Below are 17,079 nucleotides of genomic sequence, written 5' to 3' on the forward strand. Positions count from 1 at the left end.
GTTATGCTGTTTATCAGACCAGCGCTGACTATGGTGATGTCTGGCGAGCTACTGCAATTACCCATAATCCTGGTGGGTGCGTCGTCGTTCATTGTGCAGAATGTCGATACGTCTATCTGCTCAGCCAAGGTTGTTCCCCTACGATCGTTTGATAGGCTTGGGTGCCAAAGATCGTGGTGCGCATTAAAGTCACCTACTACCATACGGTTTTCACCTCTGAGGAGCGCAACTATATCAGGGTGATATCCTGCCTGGCAGTAGGTGACAGGGGGTATGTATATGTTAAATATTTCGTGCTCAACATCGCCTGACCGGATAGCGATGCCCTGACATTCTAGGGTGGTATCCCTGCGGTCGATGTCTGCTTCGATTAGACGATACTGCACGGTGTGGTGCGTGATGAACGCTAAGCCACCACCATTATCTCGCTCGCGATCTCGACGGTGCACGTTGTACCCGGCGCAATTCAACAAAGTTGAATTGCTGTGCAACTTCGTCTCTTGGACCGCAGCTATCAATATACCATGCCGACACATGAAGACGGTTATCTCCTCAATCCTGCTCTGTAGCCCGTTGCAGTTAAATTGAAGGAGCTTCATGTGGTTCGGGAGACGTGTTGTTGTTGTTGTAGCGGCTATAACAACCCCGCTCAGGACGGTTGGTATCTCAGTCGTTGTCGTCAAGTTCCACTAAGGGCAACCCTAGGAAGCGTGTCATTCCCACGACAGCCGGTTCTACGTACCGGAATGACTCGGGTTTCACCCGACCAAGGGCTGTTGTTTCGGCGATCTGACCCCGTTTAGGTCGGCGAAGTATCTCAGAAGTTGTCCGTCCATAGGGCAACATTCACTACGCATTCTCCTACTCAGGGCTGGCATCGAGTCAAACCCTGGGCCAGAAATATACACCTGCTGTGTATGCCGAAGACGTTTACACCACAACTCCACCTCAGTCAAGTGTAATGCCTGCGAGGGGTGGAGTCACCTTAGGGTCTGCTCGGGACTACGGACACACAGACAGTGGACCACGTCGTACGTGGCCCCCTGTTGCTCAAATAGAGCAGCCTCCACGGCAACCCATAGTCCGCCCATGCAGCCCCACACACTCACACAGCAACCACACACAGTCGCCACAACACAACAACATACCACAGCCACCACAGACCACATAACACACACAACCGCACCACCACCCACACGCCGCCGCCAACAACTCCTGGTTCCCCCTACAATCTGCACGGTATGTCAGACCAGAATATTCCGTAATGTGACATCAGTCAAGTGCAACACCTGCCTTGGCTGGTGCCACTTTAGGGCATGTTCAGGTCTGCGCACCACGCGAGATTGGACGGGGAACTTCGAGGGCCCGTGTTGCGCTGCTCGGTCGCTGACATCAATTGCGACGCCCCCCACTACCACCACAGGGAGGCAATCACCCCAGCAGCACACACAGCCAACGGCGGCAAGAACATACACCTCACTCACACCCCACATCACAACACGTCTCCCGAACCACATGAAGCTCCTCCAATTCAACTGTAACGGGCTACAGAGCAAGATTGAGGAGATTACCGCCTTTATGTGTCGGCATGGTATATTAATAGCTGCGGTCCAAGAGACGAAGTTGCACAGCAATTCAACTTTGTTGAATTGTGCCGGGTACAACGTGCACCGTCGAGATCGCGAGCGAGATAATGGTGGTGGCTTAGCGTTCATCACGCACCACACCGTGCAGTATCGTCTTATCGAAGCAGACATCGACCGCAGGGATACCACCCTAGAATGTCAGGGCATCGCTATCCGGTCAGGCGATGTCGAGCTCGAAATATTTAATATATACATACCCCCTGTCACCTGCTGCCCGGCAGGATATCACCCTGATATAGGTGCGCTCCTCAGAGGTGAAAACCGTATGGTAGTAGGTGACTTTAATGCGCACCACGATCTTTGGCACTCAAGCCTGTCAAACGATCGTAGGGGAACAGACTTGGCTGAGCAGATAGACGATTCGACATTCTGCACAATGAACGACGACGCACCCACCAGGATTATGGGTAACTGCAGTAGCTCGCCAGACATCACAATAGTCAGCGCTGGTCTGATAAACAGCATAACGTGGCGACCTATGCTGACTCTAGCATCAGACCATCTACCCATAGTCATCTCGATTGATAAACCAACCGACTTTGCCTCCGCCAAACACCGGACCTATGTCAACTTTTCTAAAGCTGACTGGAAAGGTTACGCGGAGTTTACTGAAAACACCTTCACATCGCTCCCCACACCAACCGACGTCCACCTCGGTGAACGTAAGTTCCGCAGGGCTATCACTGCTGCTGCAGGCCGCTTCATACCGGCAGGGTGCATATCGGACCCACGTCCAAACTTCCCTGCCGAAGCGGCTGTTTTAGCAAATGAGCGTGATAGCCTTCGTCAGGCCGATCCCGGAGATCCCCGTATCAGGGATCTCAACGCGGAGATTCGGCAACTTGTAAACGTACATAAGCGGAAGAAGTGGGAGGAGCATCTGAAGACTTGCAACTTCACCTCTGGTGTGAGCAAGCTTTGGTCAACCGTGAGGTCATTGTCTAATCCGACGAAGCACGACGACAGAGTCGAAATTTCCTTCGGCGACCATGCTTCGTCGGACCCGGAGCGATGCGCGAGCTATTTTAGCCGGCAGTTCATACTGCATCCTCCGGTGGACAAAGCCAAGCGACGAGTGACCAGAAGGCTGCACAAACTGCCAACAAATTGTGCCCCCTTGCTTTCACTTGCGGTGAAGTTCAGGTGGCCATCGGGAAGGCGAAAGCCTCCAAAGCCATGGGTCCCGACGGTATATGCATGCTGATGCTGAAAAATTTGGGTCCTGCGGGGGTAGCGTACCTAACGGAGGTCCTCAATTTGTCAATGGCCACTCTCATCATCCCAGACATCTGGAAGGTGGGGAGAGTGGTCCCACTGCTCAAACCGGGGAAACCTGCAAACAAAGGAGATTCGTATCGTCCGATTACACTCCTTTCCCCGGTAGCGAAGACACTCGAGGCCTTGCTACTCCCGTACTTCACAAATCACCTGACCCCAGCGAAGCATCAGCATGGTTTCCGTAAAGTGCACAGCACAACAACAGCACTTAACGCCATAAACACTCAGATAACTCGTGGCCTTAACCGTAACCGTCCCTGTGAGAGAACGATTCTAGTAGCGTTGGACTTGTCAAAGGCGTTTGACACCGTCTGCCATTCCACGCTACTAGAAGATATAGAGGCCTCCTCTCTCCCACAGAGGCTCAAACGGTGGTCGGCAAATTATCTAAGTGGTCGACATTCGTCGGTAATGTTCAGAGACAAAACGAGTAAGCAGCGAAAAATAAAATAGGGGGTTCCTCAGGGTGGTGTCCTTTCCCCGCTACTGTTTAACTTTTATATTTCAAAGCTCCCTCAACCACCAGAGGGAGTCTCGATTGTCTCCTATGCCGACGATTGCTCGATTATGGCGACTGGGAATGGAATTGATGACCTGTGTTCGAAAGTAAACGGCTATCTCTCCGAACTTTCTCGCTTCTTCACTGCAAAGTGTCTAGCCCTCTCCCCTACGAAATCCTCCGCGACCCTGTTCACAACCTGGACGAAGGAGGTCAGGCTACCGCTGGGGATTCACGTCGATGACACACCAATTCCGACGGTGAATAACCCCAAAATACTCGGAGTAACTTTCGACAGCCTGCTCTCCTTCTCTGCGCACTCAACCGCTATTGTCAATAAAGTACAGAGCCGCAACAAGGTCCTCAAGTCGCTAGCCGGCAGTACTTGGGGCAAAGACAAAGAAACGTTGCTGGCAACATACAAGGCAATAGGCCGGCCGGTTTTGAACAACGCAGCGCCAGTGTGGTCGCCTGGGACTAGTAGGACGCAGTGGACGAAGCTACAGACCGCACAAAACACCGCACTGAGGACAGCGACGGGATGCCTCCTGATGACGCCTGAACACCACCTGCACGGCGAGGCGCAAATGCTCCCGGTAAAGGAGCACAATATAATGCTCTGCAAGCAGTTCCTGATCGGGACCCACAGAAGTGGCCACCCGTGCAGACAGCTGCTTGCCGAGGAGCCCTCGCCTAGGCACGTCAGGAGGCATCTATATGAACTAACGGACGAAGTCCAGAGGTTCATTAAGCAACCTCTGGACCCGACAGCCTACAGACAGGCCTTGAACGGCATTCACAGGGACTCAGTCTCGAGTTATGTTGACTCTAGACCTGTGAATGCCGTTCTAGGCACACCACCCCCGGACATTGACGAGACGGAGCTTCATCTGCCTCGGGAGACGCGCACCACACTTGCACAACTTCGCTCCGGCTACTGCAGCAGGTTAAACTCCTACCTGAGTAGGCTGAGTGAGGATGTGCCTAATGAGTGTCCGGCATGCGGAGAGACCCCACATGACTCGAAACATCTCTTCGCATGCCCGGCAAACCCGACATCCCTAACGGCCTTGTCCTTATGGGAAAACCCCGCAGAAGCTGCACGCTTCCTAGGGTTGCCGTTAGTGGAACTTGACGACAACGACTGAGATACCAACCGATCTGGGCGGGGTTGTTGTAGCCGCTACAACAACAACAACAAGCGTGCAGCTTCTGTGGGGTTTGTCCACAGGGACAAGGCCGTTAGGGTTGTCGGGTTTTCCGGGCATGCGAAGAGATGTTTCGAGTCATGTGGGGTCTCTCCGCATGCCGGACACTCATTCGGCACATCCTCATTCAACCTACTCAGGTAGGAGTTTAACCTGCTGCAGTAGCCGGAGCGAAGTTGTGCAAGTGTTGTGTCTCGCTCCGGGAGACGTGTCGTGTGTGCTCGGGCGGACTGAGGTTAGCCGTGGAGGCTGCTCTGTTTGAGCAACAGGGGGCCACGTACGACGTGGTCCACTGTCGATGTGACCGTAGTCCCGAGCAGACTCTGAGGTGACTCCACCCCTCGCAGGCATTACACTTGACTGAGGTGGAGTTGTGGTGTAATCGTCTCCGGCATACACAACAGGTGTAGGTGTCTGGCCCTGGGTTTGACTCGATGCCAGCCCTGAGTAGAAGAATACGTAGTGAATGTAGCCCTATGGACGGACAACTTCTGAGATACTTCGCCGACCTAAACGGGGTTTGAACGCCGAAACAACAGCCCTTGGTCGGGTAAAACCCGAGTCATTCCGGTACGTAGAACCGGCTGTCGTGGGAATGATACTTGGTCTTTATTGTTGCTAGTAGATAAATCTAATTAAAGGCCGAAATTTTGATGAACATTTTTTTAGGTTAGATTAGTTTTTGTGGACTTTTTGCAAGCTTTGAAACTTTTGTTTATGCGGTTTATGATATTGGTCGATCCATATTTTAAATGGAAATTATTTACAATAAATAATAAACATAAGTTACCAACAGCATCATTTTGAATGTTGCTATTATTTTACCCGCAACTATATGTATGTATATCACTTTAACAAATCTCTAATACTTTTTAAGACATTTACTGAATGGGGCATGTTGCCCCACGTACGCACAAAGGCTCTCGTCAGTGCTTTCATCTACTTCAAACAAGCGAAAACGCAAGAACAAAATGTGATTTTTGTAAATTTTTATAAGGGGTTCCCTAGGGACCCATACTGGGACCTGTTATAATATTGTTAGTCTATAAATGTCACTGTCTGGGCAGTATTGAATATTAGGCGGAAAGTATGAACGCACCATCAATATTTTGTATGAATGCACCCATCAACATATTGTATGAACAGGACCTATGCAGTCGGGGTTGCATTTTGCAAATGGCGATTTATGCTCTCTCTAAAATCGGACATGGGACCTGCCACGCCCTCTCCTCCTCCGCCCAACATCCCTTTAACCATCGCACATATAGGAAAGTTTCCTTAAAAATAAATATTTGGCGCCTACACATTTGCTATGGCTTACCCAATTTTTTCCGGATTTTGTAGTATGTGCCTTTATGTTGTCTAAAGAAGGGGAGGGTAGTACAATTTTATGCCGCCTCTAAAGGGCACGTGGATTTAATGAGAACCCTTTTGTGACAGCAATAGGAAAAGATGTACCTATATAATTGTTTGGGAACACCCCAATCTCGGGCCAGGGGTCAAACCATAAATCTACCGAATGGTAGTACGCACCTCTAACCACTCGACCACAGCGACTGCCGTCATCTTATTGACAAGCACTAAGATAAAAATAATAAAATTATAGTTTAAAAAACTAAAACCTCCCTATTATAATAGCCATAATTATAGTTTAAAAAACTAAAACCTCCCTATTATAATAGCCATTGCATGTAACTTGAGAACAGAAATCGCTGTATCTTTTAGGCGCATCAATATTACATAGTTACATCCCGAGCTTATAAAAGGAAGTTAAAAAATAAATAACTGGGCACCGATGATTAGAAACAGTGATTAGTAGTCTGCATGTCATTGTCATGTCACTTTAATCACAAAGAGGTTGAAATTTTTAGGTTTTGTAGAAAATACAAGCAAGAGTTTTTGTGCCGTATTTGGCTTGATCACCGCACATATCGTCACGGTAAAAGATGGACGTAAATCGGTTGTATGCATTCTTGAAGGATGCTTGCTATATGAGTAAATTAGTGTGAACAATTCATGCGTAGTCATGAATTTCCACGAATAAATTCAAATTCTAGCGAATTGCATGCGAATATACGTTGACGTTGTTTTAAGTACATTTCTTGATAAATTTGAAGTGGAATTTTTGTAATATTTTCAGTCTTGTACACAAATTTTAGTGAATGGACGTGTTGTGCGATACTATTTTCAGCACAAACGGGCTTTTACAAGATGTGCATTTGCATATGTAAGTGCTACTTGTTTGTATATCCCCGTAAATTAAAATGTATCAGAAAAGTAGCAGTTACATATAGGGATACATATCTTGTAAGAATGCTTTAATACTGTTCCATTAATGCATTTTTGTCTGTTTGAAAGATTAATACAGCCATATGCATACAGCAGTAGTACAAGTGTATGGTTAGAGTACGCATACGCTCTGAGAAACCACGCGTGTTAAATGGAAATTAAGGTTCATTTATACTGGAATGTATACACAGCAGCAAGCTCATGCCACCAGCAGCGATGTTGCATGTTTAAGATTTCTACTGGGATACGACAATCTTTAACCCAGGCGACGATATGTATGTATATTAGCCAGCAAGGCTAATATCCTGAGACAGAAGTTAGGAATAGAATGGGCCACCGCACACAAACACATTTTACGCCCAAATTACTACTTGGGGAAGCGTAGTTCATATTTTAACATAAAATACCTCAGCTTCCCCGCTGTCAATTTTCCAATTTACATCGTCTAATTAAACCGTTTGCATTCTTTTCTCAGTTTTTTTGCGCTTTTTGCTTTGGGCTGCCCTGAACTATTCCATAACAATTTGCCTTTACCTTTTCGGTTCACAAAAATCGTTGCGCCAAATACACAAAGTTTTATTTACATTTCTCCTATTGCACAATGCACCTTTGAAGCTTTTTATCGGCTTCTTTCTGATTTCCACTATATCAAAAATTTAGTAAACATTCACTTGCACTGCTTTTAAGTTTGGCACAATCCGCGTCCACCTAATCTATTTGTTCTGCGTTTGATACACACTTTTTGATAATCACTATTTAATATTTCAGCTAATAGCGCTTTAATTTTTTGGTAAGATATTCGCTAGATTTTACACATCGCGCAAATTATCCGCTACCGAAACACATCTGTTGTTTATTTCACGCCATATTTCCAGCAACTGTCAAATTTGTTTCTTCTTTGGGCTCGTTCGTAGAACCAACGAGTAGGGTACTCACCAGCCCTGTTGGTGAATCAGCGCCACCTAGCGTTGCCAGAAGGCGAATTTATTTTAAACTGCATTTGCTTTGCACAATTTTAGCCCGAACACAATGAAAACGACGAGCTACAAACCAAATTATTTTAACACGTACTCTTATGTAGATAATTATTTTGACGACGACCGGCCTACGCGACCGCTGTGGTTGTGGCCAGATTAGATCTATTTCCATTTTACTGGCGACAGATAAGGTTCTTCCTCTTCTTTTATGTCAAACCCAAAATTCATGATGTCGCTGCCGCTTTCAAAGAAATCATGTCGCCATCGACAAAGCGTTTAGATAATGAAGATGACAAATTGGAAGCCGTGGTCCGTAGCTCATCGTTTTCTATGTGTTCAGAACTTTGCAGTAATGGGCTGTTTTTGCTTAAGGCATGTATGCAGCTCGCAAGTAAAGCAAAAACTCCATATAAAATGACGTACAAGAAATGTCTAATACCATATTCTGACCGACAACGAAAACACTTTGAAAACGTGTTTTGGGATTGTGGGCTGAAGGCTGTTCACACCGGCTGTTAGTGTTTTCATTGACATTTCTTACATCCTCTGATTACAGTTTTGCTACATAAAAACAAAACTGAAACGCTCTTCCCTCATTTTCTATTCATTAGCAACCACTTACTTTCATTCTTATTTTACTTTTGCCAGCCAATTAACAATAAATCCGAAATGGCGTATTAAAGATGATAAAATATGACTTTCACTTCGACAAATAATCGAAAAAAACTAGTGAAGACACCGATTGGAATGAGTGGAACGTGAGTTTTCAAGTAGTTTTCAGCGAAAACTGATTTTCGTTTGACAGATTTTATATGGCGAAAACACAAGTTTTAAGTCGAAAACCAGTTTTAACACCGAAAACATGTTATCGACGTCGGTCAGAACATGGTATAAGAAATTTTCTTGAGTAAAATTTCCTTAAGGCAGTAAGCAGTTCTTAAGGAATTTTCTACGCTTTCTAGTACGGTTTTCTAAAGTTTTTTGTGAAAAAACAGCACAAGGCAACCCAGGGTTGCAACAGAAATATATGCCCGTTCCATTATCTCTTGAGGAAAGAAAGAGGCAACAGGCTGTGAAGTATCAAATATGTCAAAATTCCTTGGACACACACACGAAATAATGGTAATTTTTTCTTGGCTGTTTTCTTGAGAGCTGCATACAGGGCTCTGAATGCCACTCTAAATGTACATTTATTCATAAGAAATTACTCACCTAAATGCAACTCCATTTTTGCATTAAGAATCAAATTGCTAAAAGCAGCTCTGTGATCTTCCAAAATTTCCACGATTCGAACATGGTTTAATGAGAAAAAGTGGCAACATTGCTTTTTCGCGTATACAGTGGCTAGCTGCGTTTCAGTGATCGCCGATCGAGATTTCATTTATTATTTTACAGTATTTGGATAAAGAAAAGCTACGCAAATTCAACATCGATGTAATGCCGATAGAAATCTGGATGAATTTGTGATCAACTCTGTTTGTTTTGTTTCCTAATTAAGTGAGGACATTTTAATTGACAGCACCGACAAATGAATATATACACAAACAAATGTTCGGTTAATGTTAAAACAATTCAAGATTTGTATTGAATTTTTTGTTTAAAATTAATTTTTTTTCTTTTCAGTAGGGTTTTTTGTACATTAACTTCTGCGTGAGAATTGATCGTAATAGATACGGATCTGAATAAGCGACTGGAACACGGCTGTTTGTCAAAAGCATACGATTTCGAACTCTCGTAAATGTACATTTGCTAAAGCTGAAATTAGTCGAGAACGCAGAACGTATACTTAAACGCAGTCTGCATACGCAGAATTTTGTCGATTACTGGAGCCCTCAGTGTTGCTTACTACACTGTTGCCACTCTTCAATACCTTTTCATAAACTTACCCTTTCAACCACAATTTTTCGTGCAATAATAGATTGTAGCTAAATATAAACTACTTAGTTTTCAACAAAAACCTTATTCAATAGTAAATTTCACATATTTTAAACATATTTTGAATAAGAACTTATAACTTTTTTACCATCTGCAAAACTGACGAAGTGGCAACCATCTAAAGAAGGAGAAATCAGCTGACACGGAAAAATCTAAATTCCGCAGGTTTCTGCGCTACGGGCTACAACTACAGAAAAATTCTGCGGTGTTGAGTTTTCATTTACATGGCGCTTTGGTAAGACAGATCGTGTCAGCTGACTCGGGTTTACGTACCGGTAGGTTTACGTTCTTGACTAATTTCAGCTTAAATGCGATAGCATGAACGCTCTTCGAAAACATATGTTCCAAAGTGCTAAATGTAGCATTTTAAATGCAGAAAAAACGCTGTATTAACCTCATGTTTAGCTCAAACCAAAATGTTTAGCGAAATATTTTTTGGTGTTTATTGGGATTTAGCAAATGTACATTTACGCGAGTTCGAAATCGTATCGTTATGCAAATTCAACATCGATGTGATGCTGATAGAAGTCTGGATCAATTTATGATCAACTCTGTCTGTTTTGTTTCATAATTAAGTGAGAAAATTTTAAATGACAGCACCGACAAATGAATATATACACAAACAAATGTTCGGTTATAGTTAAAACAATTCAAGTTTTTGTATTGAATTTTTGGTTTAAAATTAATTTTTTCCTTTTCATTCGTAATAGATACGTATCTGAATAAGCAAGTTCAAAATCGTATGCTTTTGACAAACAGCCGTGTTCCAGTAGCTTATTCAGATCCGTATCTATTACGATCCATCTGATCCTACTGAAAAGAAAAAAAATTAATTTTAAACCAAAAATTCAATACAAAGCTTGAATTGTTTTAATCATAACCGAACATTTGTTTGTGTATATATTCATTTGTCGGTGTTGCCAATTAAAATTCCCTCACTTGATTAGGAAACAAAAAAACAGGGTTGATCACAAATTCATCCAGATTTCTATCAGCATCACATCGACGTTGAATTTGCGTAACTTTTCTTTATCCAAATAATGTAAAATAATAAATGAAATCTGCATCGGCGATCACTGAAACGCAGCTAGCCACTGTATACGCGAAAGAGCAATGTTGCCACTTTTCCTCATTTAACAATGTTCGCATCGTGGAAATTTAGGACGATCACAGGGTTGCTTTAAGTGTTTAGATTCTTAATGCAAAAATGGAGTTGCATTTAGGTGACGAATTTTGTATAGATAAATGTACATTTAGAGTAGCATTTAGAGCTAAATGCGCTAAATGTGCTTTAACGCGTAAGCAAAACAGCCTATAAGGTGAGAACTAAAGTATTTCTCAAATCTCCAATGTTGTTTCTCAACAGTACCTCTAGTGGACGATCATAGAGTTCCCATCAAAAAGGGCATTTTACTTTGTATGAAAAAGGACTGTGTCTCAAGTTGAGAAAATGCTAGTTCTCAACTTGAGCTCTAACGTAATTCTCCAATTGGTCTCAAACATATCATTGAAATACTGAGATTGAAATAGTAAAATATCTTATTCCTTTTTGATTGAAACGACATAATATTAATTTTTCATTTTATTACTCCTTTTGTATTATGTAGTTAATCAATATCTTATTACAATAATTCACTTCACAGTATACAGTCCGACAGTAATTTTTCCACTTGATTCACTTCGCGTTTTATGGGCTGTTTTTGCTTACGCGTAAATGTACATTTAGCGCATTTAGCTCTAAATGCTACTCTAAATGTACATTTATCCATACAAAATTCGTCATCTAAATGCAACTAAATGCAACTCAATCTTTGCATTTAGAATCTAAATGCTAAAAGCATCCCTGTGATCTTCCAAAATTTCCACGATTCGAACATGGTTTAATGAGAAAAAGTGGCAACATTGCTTTTTCGAGTATACAACCGCTAGCTGCGTTTCAGTGATCGCCGATCGAGATTTCATTTATTATTTTACATTATTTGGATAAAGAAAAGTTACGCAAATTCAACATCGATATGATGCTGATAGAAATCTGGATTAATTTGTGATCAACTCTGTTTGTTTTGTTTCCTAATTAGGTGTGGAAAATATAATTGGCAGCACCGACAAATGAATATATACACAAACAAATGTTCGGTTATGGTTAAAACAATTCAGGTTTTTGTATTGAATTTTCGGTTTAGAATTTATTTTTCCTTTTCAGTAGGGGTTTTTGCACATTATCTTTTCCGTGAGAATTTATCGTAATGGATACGGATCTGAATAAGCGACTGGAACACGGCTGTTTGTCAAAAGCATACGATTTCGAACTCGCGTAAATGTACATTTGCTAAATGCGATAGCATGAACGCTCTTCGAAAACATATGTTCGAAAGTGCTAAATGTTGCATTTTAAATGCAGCAAAAACGCTGCATTATTTTCTTTCAAGAATATTTGAGGATTATTTACTTTTCGTTGGTAGTGTTCCCCTTTATATAGCTTTAGTTTTTCACTTGATAAATAAAAAATTCGTATCTCTATCAATTTTTACGTATTTGCACGTGGGTTAGAGTTGAGTTGGAGAATGATGTTGGACATCAACTTGAGAACTGTGAATTTCTCCAAGGTTTTTTCAGATATCTAAATGAAGGATGGGGTTAAGTTTGTCTGACGCCCTCATGCACGATCATGCGATCTTGCATCTTCCTAGAAATCAGTTCATAAATAAGACAAACGGCAATAACGCAAAATTTGCTTTATTTCACTTTTAAATGGGAAATAATATCAAAATCTGAGTTTTGCTTTATTTCCAACAAAGGTTGGAAATAAAACAAATTTTGCCTTATTTCCCATTGCTTATTTATACTATTTGTAGTTTACTGACAGAAGGATAAAGAACTTTGTGTATTCCAAAAATACAATTAAACCAAGGCACATTGAACAGGTAATATCAGTATAGCAGCTGATTTGATTTTTTTCAAATTATTTGTTCTCGAAAATGTCAAATATTTTACATTTCTTCTCACAAAAATTCTAAATTGTTAAAATCTATTTGCATGTGAAACATTTACCATACAAAACCAGCGATTAAATAGCAGCTTTTGGAAAGCTCACCCAACTCAGCAGCACAACCGCTGATTACTGGGCCTGGCACAGGATGGATCAATGCTTCGAGAAGCGAACCAATTTACTAAAGCTCGGAACACTTTGACGACTGCAACTTCACGACGTAACGACAGCGACATCATTTTGTCGACAAATGTCGCCTTGAAGCCAGCTTCTTAAACATTTTGAAGACCTCAGCGACATAGCAAACAGCTGGTTTTAAAGTTTGACATTTTGGTATATTTATTTCACAAATTGTGTATTTTTATTTAAGTAAATAAGAAAAACATGAACAATCAAGAATATGTGATGAATTTTGCGACAATTTAATTTTGCAGCACTACATCTACTCATTGTCGCCGGCAAAATTAGAAATAGATTTAATTTGGCGACGTCGACAATTGCAGTCCTGCAGCCAAGATGTCGTGCTGTCGTCAAAATAATTGTGTCCGTAAGAACGTGTGTATTTAAAATTTGACAGATGCTGCTTGTCGCTTGCTGTCGTCAAAGTGTTCCGAGCTTAAGAAAGAAAGTTGCAACAATTTTCATTTTTTCAATTTAAATTTTTTACCTTTTTCGTATTTCGCATGGCACGCTTTGATGTAGAACAGTTTTTGGCACCTTCGATACCAGAAGCAACAACAAAATATAGGCAAATCATATATGCAATACTTCTATATTGGCAGTAAGCTAACTTCTCAATGTGTAAGCATTCCGAAATCAAAGCGAGACAGTCTAGTACCATTTTTGTTAAGGCATTGTGACTTGAGTGCCGTTTTTGTATATGTGTTGTGTACATGCATGTACATGTTTATTTATAAACGTATGTGTTCCTTTTCTTTCGTACGTGTTTATTGATATATCTGTACTGTAGTGTTTTCGGCCGGTACTAGCTCTTACTGCCAATATGGGAGTATTACATATATGAGGCAAATGTTGTTTTTGCTCAAAAGCTCTAAACCTGTTTGATAGGCCTTGAATTAAACAAAAAATGTGATATAATTCATATAAAGAAAGTAATATTCACAAAATATTTTTACTTATGAAAAGTTTAACAAAATATAGGAAAAGCATCGTCTTTAAAAACTGTTCCGCATATTGGACATAGCGCTTTTGTATGAATTTTTTTCTGCATGCTTTTTAATATGTTAAAAACATTGCTGAAAAACCCTAAAATGTTTGCATGGAACCATGTCGCAATAAACAGATGAAGTAATAAACCGACTTTCTCGCTTTATTTTCTGACATTATAGTCACATTTTATAGGCAAATTTTCAAATAAAGCAGTGGCACCTGGTAAATTCCACTATGGGTGGGATGCATGCAATAACACCATACACAATAATTCCCATTACTTGGACATTAAAAAGCAGTTTCAGAAGTGAACTAGTGTTATTTTATCATTTTTCCTTTTTCTAAACGGTTATAATGCCACCAGTACATAATTGTGAAAAGATGGGAGGGGCGGGGGACGCGAGCGCGACGTCGAAGGGGGCGCGGTGGGAGCGCGGCGCGCGAACGCGGACCGCCGCGAGGCCGGGCACTTTCAAAATTGTATACTTACAAATGCGTCCATTTAACTTGTTCATGTACTACTTTTTGTCAAATGTAACTGGGTGACTATGTGTGCACTATCTTGCTTTATTACTCAAATTTATAAGTATAAAAGTTGGTCTTATTGCTCAACGAGAAATGAAATAAAGCAAATTTGAGTTATTTCACACTCAATTGGGAAATAACACAAATTTGCGCTATTGCCGTTTGTGTTATTTCACCCCCCTTGGCAGAGATCTCACAGGTGAAAATAAGCCCATCGGTAAAGCTCATGACATGGAAAGTGATTGGTATTCCATATGGCTTAGCGTTACTATTATTGGCCTATGTGTGAGGAAGATACTGCGTCTTAGTGGTTTCAACTTAAACCAAAAATTTGAACTTTACAGACTATCTTTGTTTTTAAACGCTCTTTTGCATTGGCCAACGCAAAAGTTCTTATTAGACGCCGCGAAGTAAGCGGGCATTGGCTAGTCTTGAATAAATTAGCTTCGGTATTTACTGATTTATCGAAGATTTCGTATTTCTTCAGATTACCGTTTCGTTAAGATATCTCAATTTTTACTCGAGTTATCGTGTGCACAGACGCACGGACATATACTCACCGCTTGATCGATTTTTGTTTTCATGGGCTCGCATGGAATATTGATCTCTGCGGTCCAAGGGACGGGGGACGTTTTTGAAAAGCAGCGGATACCATTTGCACCGTTAAGATCGCGAGCGGAGTGGAATGGGGTATAGTCGTTGCTCTGGGTATGCAACTGGAGTTTAACAGCTATACTCAATTCCGACTCTTGCGTCTTCATTCGCACACTCTGGGCAACCCATGTGCAAGATCCGTTAACAAGTCCAAGTGGAGCCTTGGGTAACGGCAAAAAGAGAGGGAGCTTCGGTAGGGCCACGCCGACATATTCGGTTTAAGGGTTTATTGAAGTCTGCAGCGTCTGTTCACCAGTAGGTGCGCTTGGGGCACACATACGAAGCTGCCCCCGCCATGACATCAAAATCGTGTTTGGCGACTTCAATGCCAAGAAAGGGATATTTTGAAACACCTTCGGAAAATCAGCCTCCACGATAAAACGTCCGACAACGGACTGAGGCTGATCGACCTCACCGGGGCTCGAAATATGGTAGTATGCGGTACCAGGCTCAAGCATAAATAGATCTCTATGAAGCTGGTCGTTTCCGGATCGAAAAACCTGAAACTAAATCGATCATGTTGTAACCTCTTTGCTGCAAAAATGTGCTCCCAAAAAAACAAGAAAAGCTTAACGTCGAAAAGCTGCAGTCACAACAGACGGCCACTGCATTCGCTACTCGATTCTCAGACATGCTCTCAGAGGGCACTCTCCAACAAACCGACATACGCAAGCAGTGGAACCACATTTCTTGCTGACTAAGAACCGCCGCCGAAGAGTTATCGGATTTCACCGAGCCCGAAAGAACTACTGGTACGATGAGGAGTTTTAAGAAGCTGCAAAGAAAACAGATGCCGCCTACAACGCCACATTGCGATCGGGCGCAATGCGAGCCATGTGGGACCGTTATAGGGAACTGAAAAGAGGATTAAGACGTATTTGCCGCAATAAGAAGAGAAAGGCGAAAATACGTGAGTGGCGCAGACTTTAAAATGCTGGCCGACAGGAAAAACGTTCGAAAATTTTACCAGAGAGTTAGGCGACTTATGCAGGTTTCAAGACCAGGGCGAACTCCTGCAAGAAAAACAATGGCGGCCTAGTGATCGATGTCCAGAACGTACTTTAATTACGAAGCGAACACTCTTCCACCCTACCGAATTATAGCAGCACGGAAAGTTGTGAAGAATACGAGCCCGAGCCTCAGTAGATGATGACGGATTCGATTTTCCACCGCCTGCCTATGACGAGGTACGAATACCTGAAAAACAATAAAGTCGCCGGTGCCTGCCAGCTTAACTATTCAAGTACGGCGACGAGGAGCTGATAAGGTGCATGCATCAACTGTAGCGCAGAATATGGTCAGATAAACGCATGCCCAACGACTGGAATTGGAGTATGGTCTGGCCAATCCACAAGAAGGGCGACTCCGCTATTCACGCCAAGTACCGCGGGATCAGCCTTCAAAGCAAAGGTTACAAGGTCTTATCGAGCGTATGTGAAAGCCTGAAGTCCACCGTCCACGAACTGATTTGGCTTTATCGGTGTGGCTTTCTCTTCTTCTTCTTATTTGGCGCTGTAATCGCCTAAGACATTTTGGCCGAGTTCAACAAAGCACGTCAGTCGTGTATGGCGCCAATTGGAAATGCCAAGTGAAGCCAAGTCCTTCTCCACCTGGTGTTTCCATCTCAGTAGGGGCCTTCCGCTTCATCTGCTACCACCAGCGGATTCCGAGTTAAATATTTTCAGAGCTGGAGCGTCGGTGTCTATTCGAACGACATGACCAAGCCAGCGGAGCCGCTGAATCTTAATTCGCTGCACTATGTCCATATCGTGGTAAAGCTCATACAGCTCATCGTTCTATCGTCTGCGGTACTCGCCGTCGCACACGCGTAAAGGCCCGTAAATCTTCTCTCGAATACTCCAAGTAGGGGTTTTTGCACATTATCTTTTCCGTGAGAATTTATCGTAAT

At 42.5% G+C, this 17,079-nt stretch overlaps 1 protein-coding gene across 1 annotated transcript in view; it reads right to left on the reverse strand.

Annotated features, from left to right (window-relative positions):
• Positions 1-7,805, reverse strand: part of LOC118746241 (heparan-sulfate 6-O-sulfotransferase 1) — a gene marked incomplete in the record, with an annotated part of 422,361 nt that extends 414,556 nt beyond the window's left edge. Inside the window, 1 exon segment of the mRNA XM_036480072.1 lies at positions 7,455-7,805.
• Positions 7,806-17,079: the final 9,274 nt, after the last annotated feature.

This window comes from Rhagoletis pomonella, unplaced genomic scaffold (genome assembly GCF_013731165.1).
Source record: "Rhagoletis pomonella isolate Grant_MI unplaced genomic scaffold, Rhpom_1.0 Rhpom_scaffold_00001, whole genome shotgun sequence".
Classification (NCBI taxonomy): Eukaryota; Metazoa; Arthropoda; class Insecta; order Diptera; family Tephritidae; genus Rhagoletis; species Rhagoletis pomonella.